The sequence below is a fragment of the Mastacembelus armatus genome, unplaced genomic scaffold (assembly GCF_900324485.2).
Source record: "Mastacembelus armatus unplaced genomic scaffold, fMasArm1.2, whole genome shotgun sequence".
Taxonomy (NCBI): Eukaryota; Metazoa; Chordata; class Actinopteri; order Synbranchiformes; family Mastacembelidae; genus Mastacembelus; species Mastacembelus armatus.
In genome coordinates, this window is record NW_022872940.1 from 1,524,927 (window position 1) to 1,537,667 (window position 12,741).

The 12,741-nt window shown below is 38.4% G+C and overlaps 1 protein-coding gene across 4 annotated transcripts in view; it reads left to right on the forward strand.

Annotated features, from left to right (window-relative positions):
* fars2 (phenylalanyl-tRNA synthetase 2, mitochondrial) overlaps positions 1-12,741 on the forward strand; it is a 186,469-nt gene that overhangs the window by 8,782 nt on the left and 164,946 nt on the right. For 3 of the 4 annotated variants that reach the window (XM_026329525.1, XM_026329521.1, XM_026329524.1), the window contains exon 2: positions 705-935. The exons of the other annotated variant lie outside the window; for it this stretch is intronic. The gene's annotated coding sequence lies outside the window, so the exon portion shown is untranslated. The remainder of the gene's footprint in view (positions 1-704; positions 936-12,741) is intronic. 4 annotated transcript variants of the gene reach the window in all.

A 12,741-nucleotide genomic window follows, 5' to 3' on the forward strand; every position in this document is an offset into this window, starting at 1 on the left:
AACTTCCAAAGATATTAGATGTGAACTCCAAGGTCAAGGTACATCAGTGTCAAATCGAACCCTCCGTCACTGTTGGAGCCAAAGTGGATTTAATGGAAGACGACTGAGGAGAACTCAAATGAAAGCAAATCCTAAAAACAAGAACAAGGTATTGGACAAGATGCATATTGACAAGCCTCAAAGCTTCTGAGGCAATGTCCTTTGGACAGATGAGACAAAACTGGATCTTTTTGGCAAGTTACTTCAGCTCTATGTTAACTGTAATATCAGCAGTAAACTGTAACATTATGTTTTGTCTTGGTCACTATTGTGTACTATTTATGATATAAAGTGTTGTAAGGTTATGCCGGTAGATGGCAATAGCATGAAAACAAAAACCTGTTGGCAAGGGGTTTCACACGAAAAGTTGGTAAAAATCGACACATCAGTCACATGTGATAATGAAGCTGTAAAGGAGGGTCTGCAGACTTTTAGTCACTTTGTACATGCAGTGTTCATGATTTTCCATGGTTTAGCTTTAAATGTTGTATCTGTATTGAAGAAGTTATGCTGGCTAAAGTGAGAGGTCCTGAGAGTTTTGTAAACTTCACATTGTGTGGACATCAGTTTGATATGTTTCTTTAGTTGTTTCTCAATTTGAATCACTGCTGTGAGCTGTAGATTGAGTTTTCCGTCTCTGTCTCCTTTCTGCCTGGCGGATCAAGGCCCCTGACGTTCCAGACATCGATCACTTCCTCCTGTGTTCAGACTTGTGGAAGAATACGTCTAGGACACTTCAGCCTGTGACCCAAACCTAATCGCTTGAAGTCTATCTGTCCATTCAGCTGACACTGCGTTCACACGTCCATCCACCCATCTTCTCTGTTCCAGACCTCCACCTTGTACCTCTCTCTCAATCAACAAACTCTTCTGCATCGTTAATTCTACAGACTGAAGTAGGTGAATTGGTGTGTGTGTGGAAGGAGTGTTGTTGGGGGTGGAGGCACCAGTGAGTTTGAATCTCTAACTGTTGCTTTAGTGCATGTGTTGCACTGTGTTGAACATTATATTGATCCCTGTTCTACCCTTTATATTTTCTTTTTTTGAAACTCTCTTTATCTAATGTATTCTGTGTGTGTGTGTGCGCACGCGTGCGTCCGCATGTGTGTTTTTGCTGATGGGACAACTCAATGCTAATATTATTCAAGATTTAATTCAGAACTGTTGTATGATTTTTATGATTTGTGTTTTATATCATTTATTACAATCCTGGTTAGCTATTAGAAAAAACTGTAACACGCTCAGGTCTTCATAAAATTGTGGTGGTTGCCTTACATTTGGAGCCTTTTTTCTGGACAGTTATTTTGCTACCGACAAGCAATTTTGCCAATTCTAAAAGAGACAAAATGTTCTCATCACTTTGCAGTATATCATAAATATAGTATATCCAGAGCCATTTTTAAAATTAGTAACTTTTAGTAATTAATAATTAAAAACTACAGTAATTAACTGATTTTGCTATATTTAGACACAATCATATTAGTAGCTTTAAGTTTTACCTTTCTGCATTCCTGTTATTGCACTGGGTGTGGTGTGCATTCTGGTAGTAAGAGACCTGCTGTAATGGACTTTTCTATCTTTTTTTACAGTATATTTTAATTTTGTCATGATATTCTTTAGCAGTCCAAAGTCATGCAATCCTAATTTCCCAAATGCATATATATATATTTGTATTTTGTCAGATGTATTTTGAGGGTGGAAAAAGCTGCATAAATTATGTGTATTGGTAGCCTGACCTTCTATTGCATGTATTTTCACCAAGGATCAGGAATGAGTCCATCAGAGGGACAGCTGATGTTAGATGTTTTGGAGAAAAAGCCAGATTGAGATGGTTTGGACATGTTCAGAGGAGGGACAGTGAATACATTGGTAAAAGGATGCTGAGGTTAGAGCTGCCAGGAAGGAGGCCTAGAGGAAGACCAAAGAGGAGGTTCTTGGATGTAGTGATGGAGGACATGAGGATAGTTGGTGTGGGTGAGGAGGATACAGAGGATAGGGTTAAATGGAGGCAGATGATTTGCTGTGGCGACCCCTGAAGAGAGCAGCCCAAAGGAAAAGAAGAACTCAAGCTATGATTCGTCCCAAATTATAAGCAACTGTGAAGTTTCTAATCGGAACAGTAAAAATTTTAATTTTGTTTTAGCTGCTGCAGATATCGGATTGTAAAAGCATGTATGGTAGTGTAAAATTTTGTATCTTTGTTTTCAGAACATATTATGCACTACGTGTGTCAACATTTTGGTATTTGACAGAAAAGGTACATATGAAGATTAGTCGGACATCACTGCATCTTGCTTAGATGTTTTTGCTGTTTCAAATCAGTTATATATTGATTTCTGGTGACAGAGTTAAAGTTGGGTGTAACTAACAGCAAAATTTCGTCCACTAGTGTATCTTTTGCATTTTGTTTATCTAATAGTCTTTTGCAATTAGTGAATCTTTTTTTTTAAACACAGTCTATTGACAACCAAAATCTCACAAAGGAAAATACTGGAGAAAAGTAATAAAAGCGGGGAAGATAACAGCATCTTTTAACTACAGTGGACAACAAAAGCAGACAGGCAATTGCAGGTCAAAAATTGTATCTCTTTCATCTTGGAAAAAAAATGGGTGTTTACCCAAAGTACTGAATAAAATATTAGTGACTGGCAATTTAAAACTATGTAATATATTTTTTTTTTTCTGAATTTTATTCCAAACATTAGAAGAAGTGTTTAAATTTATCTGAATGAATATTTTATGGGTCTGACCTGCATAAAGACAAATTTATTCCCACTTGCGGTGGGGAAAATAAAGTCAGTGCAGGAGGTGTCAACAAATCCAGACTCTGTTTTAATTAGCAGAAAAAATGTAAATATAGAAAAAATTAGGTAATCTTTGAAGTTCTACAGCATCTCACCACCACACCAAATGCTATTTGTGGCGTTAAAAGTTAAAATCCTGCAGTGGGTTAGAGGTAGAAATAAACGTGTAGAAATAAAATCGTAGCATCAGAAATAGAACTGTTTGGGTTGCCCACATTTTTATAATTGTATAGACATGAAAATACATTTTAAAAAAATGACACAGCTTATACAGGGATTTACAGTTGTCCAGCAAGGCAACATATTGGCCATTAACAGTAGTGAAACTGTGATTCTCCTATCAGGCTGTAATCATCAGTACATCAAAATCAAAGCTGTAGTATGGATATAAAATAATTCTCTTCTTAGTTGTTTACTGCTACAGGGAGAGAAGGGTGTTTCCAGAGGAAAGCTCAGATCAAATATAGTTATCTTCTGTGCAGGGACCCACAACAAACAGTTGTATGTTATTAATCAGTTTCAGCATAACAACATTAATAATAATGACGATGATCATCAAAATAATAAGAATAAGTTAACATTTAACAGCAGGAGTTTAAAGACAGGACTAAACCAGAATACATTTGTCTTTACTCTGTACTGGAGCACAGTTGTTTGTATGATCTGAACACACACACACATACACAGATGTGTAGTGGATTTCTGCATGTAGTCTAAATTAGCCCAGTTGCCTGTTTCCCTCTATCCTGGAGTGATGGGGCTATGGTGAGAGGGAGGAAAGGAGATCAGAGCTGCAGCTTTCATTAGCTTTCATGAGCTTTCATTAATAACAGGGGAGCATTCACTTTCAGCTCTTTCCCTTTGCCTTTGCCTGTAATTACTATCCACTGTGAATTTCAACCAGGGAGACATCACCTTTAAATCTCATTGTAACACTCACTGCAGTCAGAGGCCCTGAGGTGGCATGTTTGGAAAATTAAAACATTTCTCTTAAAAGATGCAAAGAATGTATAGAAATGCACTTTCACCAGTCAAATGCATTTAATGCAACAACTGGTCTTGCTTTTAATTTAAGAGGGCATTTAGGATTTCATGAACGTTCCATTGTGGACTGACCTGTACATTAGAAAGCACAGATTTGCATCAGCACCACCTACTACGGCCTAAAAATTACCAGAGATGATTCAAAGCCTCTGTGAGATGATACCAAAGAAAAATGCTCCCAGGTGTTTCTTAAGGATGCTAAAAACAGACATTGATATAAAACATAAAAGTTTTTACCAAACAATTTGTTGATACTCAGCAAAGTAAAATTGCTTTCAACACTTTTTTGTTTTTAAAGGGCCAGTAAGTAAAACAGCAACAATGAACAACAAATAGACACTGCAGGTTGGTGGGGCCAGTAACTGCAAATCAGCGATATACAGTTCCAGGACCAGGGACACCTGAGAGAGAGAGAGAGAGAGAGAGAGAGAGAGAGAGAGAGACAGAGAGAGAGAGAGAGAGAGAGAGAGAGAGAGAGAGAGAGAGAGAGAGAGAGAGAGAGAGAGAGAGAGAGAGAGAGAGAGAGAGAGAGAGACAGAGAGAGAGAGAGAGAGAGAGAGAGAGAGAGAGAGAGAGAGAGAGAGAGAGACAGAGAGACAGAGAGACAGACAGACAGACAGACAGAGGGGCGACACAAACTAGGGAAGGGCAGGGAGCTGGGTTCAGGGCTCTTTTGCTAGTTCCTGTCAGGACTCTGGCTGCAGTATTATGGATTAACTTGAGGCGTTTTATGGAGATATTGGGACATCCAGATAGTAATGAGTTACAGTAATCTAGCCTTGAGGTAACAAATGCATGGACTAGTTTTCTGCCTCATTTTGAGACAGGATGTTCCTAATTTTGGAAATGTTGCGCAGGTGAGAGAAGGCAGTTCTAGAGATTTGTTTTATGTGTGAGTTAAAGGACATGTCCTGGTCAAAAATAACTCCAAGGTTTTTCACAGTAGTGCTGGAGGCCAGGGTTATGCCATCTAGAGTAGCTATAATTTTAGAAAAGCTATTTCTGAGGTTTTTAGGCCCAAATACAATGACTTCTGTTTTCTCTGAATTTAAAAGTAGAAAGTTACTGGTCATCCAGGCCTTTATGTCAGTTAGACAGGCTTGAAGTCTGGTTAACTGGTTTGTGTTAACAGGTTTCATAGATAGATACAGCTGAGTGTCATCTGCATAGCAGTGGTAATTAATAGAGTGCTTCCTAATAACACTGCCTAAAGGAAGCATGTACAAGGTGAACAGAATTGGTCCTAGCACAGAACTTTGTGGAACTCCATAACTAACTTTTGTTCGTGTGGAAGGTTCATCGTGGACATGAACAAACTGGAATCTGTCCGATAAATAGGATTGGAACCATTTTAATGCTGTTCCTCTGATACCAGTCACATGCTCCAATTTTCCCCCTCCAGTGATCGTGGGGGTGTGACCTAATTCAAACCCCTGCATGTGTGGTGTCCTTATTATTATTTTACTGTTCCTAATCAGACCCTTGACCATAAATATGAAACATGTTTCACAAAATTTACGATTCCTGATCAGAGAGGCTCCGATGAAACACCCACAATAGCCAGTTAGAGCGAACAGCCCCAGAAAGCAACACCAGCTGGATGTTCCATCCACACAAACATGGCAGTGCATTACAACACAACCCGAGTCAAATGGAGCACTGAAAATGAAGACAAACTTGTTGAATAATGGCCATAACACAAGTGTCTTTTTAACATATTGTGCAAGAAATACTACAATAGGGCTGACAATGAAAAGGCATGACTCACAAAGTACATTTTATAATGGTAGTTTCTGTGAAATCATGTCTGTGGAATTGCCTACATGAAGTCATTACAACTAACAACAAATTTCTGTTCAGTTTCAAAATGATGACAATCACCAAGTTAAGATAATATAATAGTGTACTTGCATGCTATGCCATCTGTGCACATTCTCTAATATTTATGCACAGGAATCCTGTCTATGATTACAATAAGCAAGATCAGTTTTAATGCTCACATGGGCACTTGACTGTAGTTTTAAAACAAACCTGTAATATTGTGAACATATTTTGGTTCAGCTTTCATGCCATCACAGCATCCTGGAAGACTTTTACTGATTACACCATACCACTCAATGTGAGAAATTGCCCAGAATGTGATTAACACAGAATGAATAAGACTAGGTGCTCATTTTTACCCTTGGACCTCCGGGCTGGTTAATCTGGCTTTACACTAGACTGCAATGAACTTCACCAATCAGAGTTAAGGTTAGTATGTAATGGAAAAAAAATAAACAACCCAGTAGTGCATTAGTTATTGCCCCTGGTTCATAATGCATAATTTAAATAATAAAACACTAAACCCCAACTGGGATTAAGTTTGTGTATTAGAACTGGATTTTAAGAGTTACAGCTAAGGTGATCAACTGGCTAATGAGTGGTTACAATAGCATCACATTTGCATTACATTTCCTTCTTGGTTTTGCTGTGTTAAAGCAGCAGCAGTGGTTTGGGTGTGCTGTTCAAAATGAGCAGTCAGCAGTTTTCCTCATGCTGAGTATCTTAATGTTAAAACAATTATTAAGGCAATGTGCTATACAAGTGAAACAAAACCAAGATGCTAGGATATGTGCAGAACAGAGAGGTACTGACTGGAGACCTGACATGAAGTTTGACGTGAAGACAGTTTGATAGTTGCTCATTTGTGCATTCAATATGTATGCACCATATGGACAAAAATATGTGGGCAGCCAAAAAAATAAATCTATACTTGAACATAAAGCGTGACACAAATGAAGCTGTAAGCCAATGTCAGGCTGTTGGTGAGTGTGTGTTGAACTAGTCCTTTCAACCTGTTGCTGTAGGATCCATGATTTTGCCCATTCAGTTTGGTTCCTCCTTATACATCACCTCTGCCTCCTTTCTTCTTTCACAACCAAAAGACCAAAGTCTGACAACACTGTTGTCATGGCAGCTTCTTACACACATTTTATTGATCAGAAACAGCTATAATTATATATTATTTATATTATTTCAAGTTCATTTTTTTCTAGATGCTGTTTCCTGTTTTGATTTTTGCATATGTACTTTTAACTTGTCTATTATTTCTGTAAAGCACTTTGAATTACTCTGTGTATGAATTGTGCTATATAAATACACTTGCCTTGCCTATAAAACAAAGACAGTGGCGTTAAAATGGCCAGCAAAGGCTGCTTTGCTTATGATTTGTATAGCTGCAGTTTAGGTCTTCAACTTTCCCTTTTTGAATGAGGAATATAGTCTACTGCCACCTGTTGGTTTGGAGAGTTATTTACTCTTAAGTAGGTGCAGAATGTACATAGTTGTTGGCCATCAGATGTAGTCTGTGTGGTATTTTCAAGTGTCACTTTTTGGCCCAGAAAAATGCTAAATTTGGTGATTGAACAGTTGGCCCTGATCATTAATATTCAGGTTAGTGTCTTTGCCCTTACAGTCACGTGATACATGAAGTTGGATGTAAGAGAAGTTATTCTGTTACTTAGCCTGATTTTAAATGGGTGTAATGTAAATACATTTCATCATAATACAGACAACCAGCAGTAGCACAAATTACAATTTTTGATCATAAAGGCGAATCAACATGTCCCTAAAACAGTTAGCACAAAAACTTAACATTATTGTCTTGAAAGCACGATGCGTTGCAGGGTTGTTGGGTCTAGGTAGATAAATTGTTATTTAAGAAACACTACATAAAAACAAAATGAGCTTCAAAAACATTTTCTGTAATTCCACTGATGCTTCCTATCAAACATTTAAATTTACAGCTGAAATTCAGCACAGGTGTCCATCGTTTAATATTTCTAGTCTTTATGCATTTGTTGTAGAATACAGTATTATGTTTAATCCATTCTTGGAAACAAGAAAATAAAAAGAGTAAAGAGTGACGATGAGGAATGAATTCAGTTAACAGCCAAACTTCAACTTCAAATCACGAATGATCCTCCTGTTCATTGCACCATCTGCTATACGGCAGACTGGAACATACACACACTTTACCAGCAGGTATGTTTTCTGGACCAAACCTCATCACTCTACTCCAGTTTTGCTTTGGGACTAACAACAGAGGAGATGACTCGTTTTTCTCCTCTTCCTCATCTCTTTCCATCTCTTTCCTTTCATTATTCTGTGTCTCTCTTTCTCCAGGTTGATAAAATCTCTGTTATTCAGATGAACTCCGTGTCCTCAGGTCTCTTTGAAATACATTTTCCAGGTGTTCTTGGAGGGGTTGTAAATGAAGTCAGGCCCTTGGTGTACAGCTTTAAATGCATAAAAAGAGAGAAAACCACCTGTCCCGACCTTGTTAGTGACTGAGTTTCTCTTAACCTTTGTTAGTGTGTTCCAGATTGGATGTGGATATGGTGAGTCTTGTTTTATTGACCAGAAAGACATGTGGCAGCTACATTTATTTTTAGGGCTGAGAGACTCCGTGTTAATGTCAAAGAACTAGTGATGACGAAGGCCAGCTCCCAGCGAACATCACCTTTGTCTAGGTCAAAAGGTGGCTCTTAAACTCTGATAGTTAACTAGCAATTACATTTTGTACCTACATGAGAGGAAATAACTCTCTAAACCTAGAGGTAGCAGTAGACTGTATTCGTCATTCAAAAAGGGAACAAGGAAAACCCATACTAGATATACAAAACATAAATGAAACAATATTTGCTGATCATTGTCACGCCGCTGTCACAGACAGAACCATTTCTCTGAATTAACACGACTTTTCTTCCTTGGTTAATATTTCATAATTTTTAGCTGTTGCAGTTATTGCTGAAGCGTTTTGACTGGTAAAGTCTGTACCTGCAGGTGCATCCAAGAAAACAGTGACAATTTTCTTAACCTCAATTTTGCAATCTATGACATTTTTCACTTTTTTCAAAAAACCAAAAATCTGATAAATTCAATACATAGCCTATCCCAAGTCAATAAGACTTTATGTAGCACATGAAAAATGTGCTCTGCTTACAAAGAAACTTAAGTTCTCATCCTTAGTTTTACATTTCAGAAACACTGCAATCTGTAGTCTCTTTGGTGCCACAGTTTCTTTTTTCTTTTCAAAGTGTGGTGCCACAAAACGGATGAGCCTAGAAAAGTTACACAACTATTAGCAGAGGTGCTACCCAAATACAACAACTAACCTGAATTGAACGAAGTTCCATCTAGTATTTCTTCTGTCAAAGATAATGGTCTCTAACTGGTAACATGAGTGAGATGGAAGAAGCCAGTCGAACTGAAACAATAATGGCCTAAGACACTGACCTTGTGACGTAGAGCAAAATTTTGTTCAGTTGTTAGTGAACACAGCTTGGCTGCTGTGCTAATTGTTGAGGATACAGTGGCAGTTTACACTCTGTGTGTATGTTAACATATTCCTCTGCTTCCCAAATATCACCAAGGATGACAAATTGATTTCCCTGTCTTGCAAGTAGTTATATACAGCTTTTCTACTGTATTGTTGCGATATGTGTGTGCGCACATGGGAGAAAGTGTGTTTTCTCCGTCTTTTCTAGAAAGCCCTTCCTGAACCTGCTGAGGCCATCTAATACTGCACGCATGCACACACACACACACACACGCACGGTCCATGGTGAGTCTGTTATGTACCATGCACACTTATCAGAGACTCACATACAGACAGGACTTCCACCCATGTTGCATTTTAAATGAATTTCCAATCTCATCCATAGAAAAGGTCGACATCTGTGCACATTGAGAATCACTTATATATCTATCATTTCAATATAGTCTGGAATTTCACTAGTGCAATCTGAAGACATGCAGGTTAATGTGTGGCACTAAATTGTCCATAGCTGTGAATGGGAGTGTCTGTCTCTGTGTCAGCCCCGTGATAGACATGGTGATCTGTCCAGAGTGTACCCCACCTTTCACCCAGCGTCAGCGGGGATTGGCTTCTACCAGTTTTGTTAGGTTTAGGAAAGGATGGTAGAGTTGATGAATTTTACAGAGCAGTGACAAAATACAACACACTAACCCTTCAACACAGCAGACTGTCCATGGTTTAGTTTTGATAGTTATTACAGTTTCTGTTGGCGTTGTTTCAGGCTCACCTGATAGTTCGTCTATAATCTCAATTAAAATGACCATTTGTGTTATTACCATGGCTAGAAAAGGCTAGATTATTAAATAACATATTTTTTGTTATGCAATTAAGTTTGTGTTGTTGCAGCGCCATTTTTTTAAAATAAACAATTTAATAAGGTTCAGTAAAAGATTCAAAAAGATTTGGATGCATAAAGTGGATTTGGTTGGCTTAAACACTGATTAAAGGAACTTCACAACACAAAACCGAAACAAGATTTTAATCTCTATATCCAATCAACACTATATCTAATTCTACAGCTCGTCTACACCTTTAAATCACTTGAGTATGAATCCCTGTTGTGATCTATCCCTGTGATCCTATGGATATGGTAATATGGATATTTTTCAAATTGATCCCTTGAATGGTCTTGTCTTTAGTACCTTCACCATATTAGGAAAACTTTCTCATGCAATCAGTGAAAAGATGTCCTATTTGTGTTTTTCATGTTTTAAGAGGTTATTAAAAAGCTTATTTATTCATCTTTATAAGTTCTTTTTCCCAACTTTATCTTACAGCTAAAACTGGCTTGTAACTACATAGGACCTCTCTTCTTGGATCATCCTTTCAGTGATATTTCGCAGGGTTGGAAGCCATAGTGCAGATTTTAAACATTAAAGTACCCAAATATAGGATTTTCCTCATTTTGTCCTAACACTGCTGCAGATGCCTCAGTCTCACTCCTCCTGTCGTATAAATCCATGTTTTATGACCTGTGAGGCCTCGGTGGGTCTCTGAAAGTTAGCACCCCTGTACAGTCTCCTGCCTTTATTTGAGCGGGAATGGTTGGTAAAAATGGTGAAAATAAAACATTCAGCGGCTAATAAGAAGGCAGCAGACTGTGTCGGGCTCTCTGAGGATCTGACAGAGGATTACAGGAAAATATAAAACAGCCAGAGATCTGCTCTGTGGCGTCACTCTGCTGCTTTGTGCACATTCACAGTTTCATCCGATGGCTGCAATCTGGTGAAGTTTATATTTTATAATCGGCACCTTATGTATTGTGTGTATCAATGGTGTGCGTTTGTATGAGTGACACTGAAAATGCAAATCGGAGACCATAGATCTGTCCTATATTTTCTCAATAATGTAATTAGTTGTTCAGTAACAGAAGAGATGCACAATTTCTCAAATCCTAAAATGACATATAATCCGTAGAAGTCCAGAATCTTACGATATTTATCCAAGCTAGATTATTTAAGATAGTCTGCAAATATTCTCATTTTGTGAAGCTGGAACCAATATTTAATTGAATAGGTATAATAATAATAATGAGTAAATGAAAGAAACAATTACAGTGCATTCAGGAAGTATTCAGACCAACTTTACTTTTTTCAATTTTGTTATGTTGCAGCCCGATACTACAGTTGTTTAAAATCATTTTTATTCTCATAAATCTACAATTAGTACCACATAACAAAGTGAAAACAGAATTTTAAGAATGTTTGTAAATTTATTACAAAGGAGAAACTGAAATATCACATTTACATAAGTATTCAGACCCTTAGCAATAACACGTGAAAATTGGCTCAGGCACCTCCCATATCTCTTGATCATTGCTGAGATGCTTCTACACTTTTATTGGTGTCCAACCAAGGCATGAGGTAGAGATACACCGATGGCCGATTCCGATTTCCAATTTTTCAGTAAGTGTGACCTGCCGATTCCAATTTTTGCCGATTCCAATTTTTAAAAAAAGAACTGTAATGAAAGCATATACAGAAATATTTTCTTCTATGAATTTGTTTATTTTATAATAAAAGAAATTATTAATTATTACAGGATCTTCTCAACAAAATAAAGTGCTTTGTGCCTTGAAAAGGTATAAAATGAGTTCCTGTATATAACTAATGTAGTAGAGTTATACTGACAAAAATCTTCTTTTCCTCAATGAAATTTTTTATTTTATAATAAAAGAAAGTAATAAACATTACAGGATCTTCTCATAACAAAATAACTTTAACAACAAAATTAAGTGCTCTGCGCCACTTTCCCATTTTCAAACTGGGCATGAGTGATGGTGTTTTATGTGTCTTGTTAGTTTGATGTTCATGTTTTTGTGGTTGTTCCCCCATGTTGCATTTTGGCCTTACAAATGTTACAAGCTGCAATCTTTGTGTCATCTTCACTCCCAGAAAAGAACTTCCACACCAACAACGTTTACACGCGACTGTGAGTGTGCACGTGGCTATGATGTCGGATCGGCTTGGAATCGGCAAGACCTGAGACTGACCGGCTGGTCACTGATCTTTCATGTGAAAAATTGGCCTTTGACTACTGCCCAATCCACAAAGCACCGGTCCCTTATGGATCCTCCTGTGGGTGGTGAGCCCACAGAAGGGCGGCCCAATGTCGCCGTTTTAGGCTGTGCCCTATGGGCTGAGACCTAGCCACCAGGCACTCACCTTCAAACCCCAACCCCAGGTCTGGCTCCAGGATGGGGCCCCGGCTTCATCCTCGTTTTCTTCTTCATAAGGGGACCATTGAACATCTCTACATTGAGAGGAGCCAGCTGAGGTAGCTCGGGCATCTGTTCTGGATGCCTCCTGGGCGCCTGGGGAGATGTTCCGGGAGGAGACCCCGGGGAAGACCCATGACACGCTGGAGGGACTGTGTCATTCGGATACCCTGGGAACACCTCTGTGTCCCCCCAGAAGAGCTGGAGGAAGTGTCCAGGGAAAAGGAAGTCTGGGCATCCCTGCTTAGGCTACTGCCCCCACAACCCGGCCCTGGATA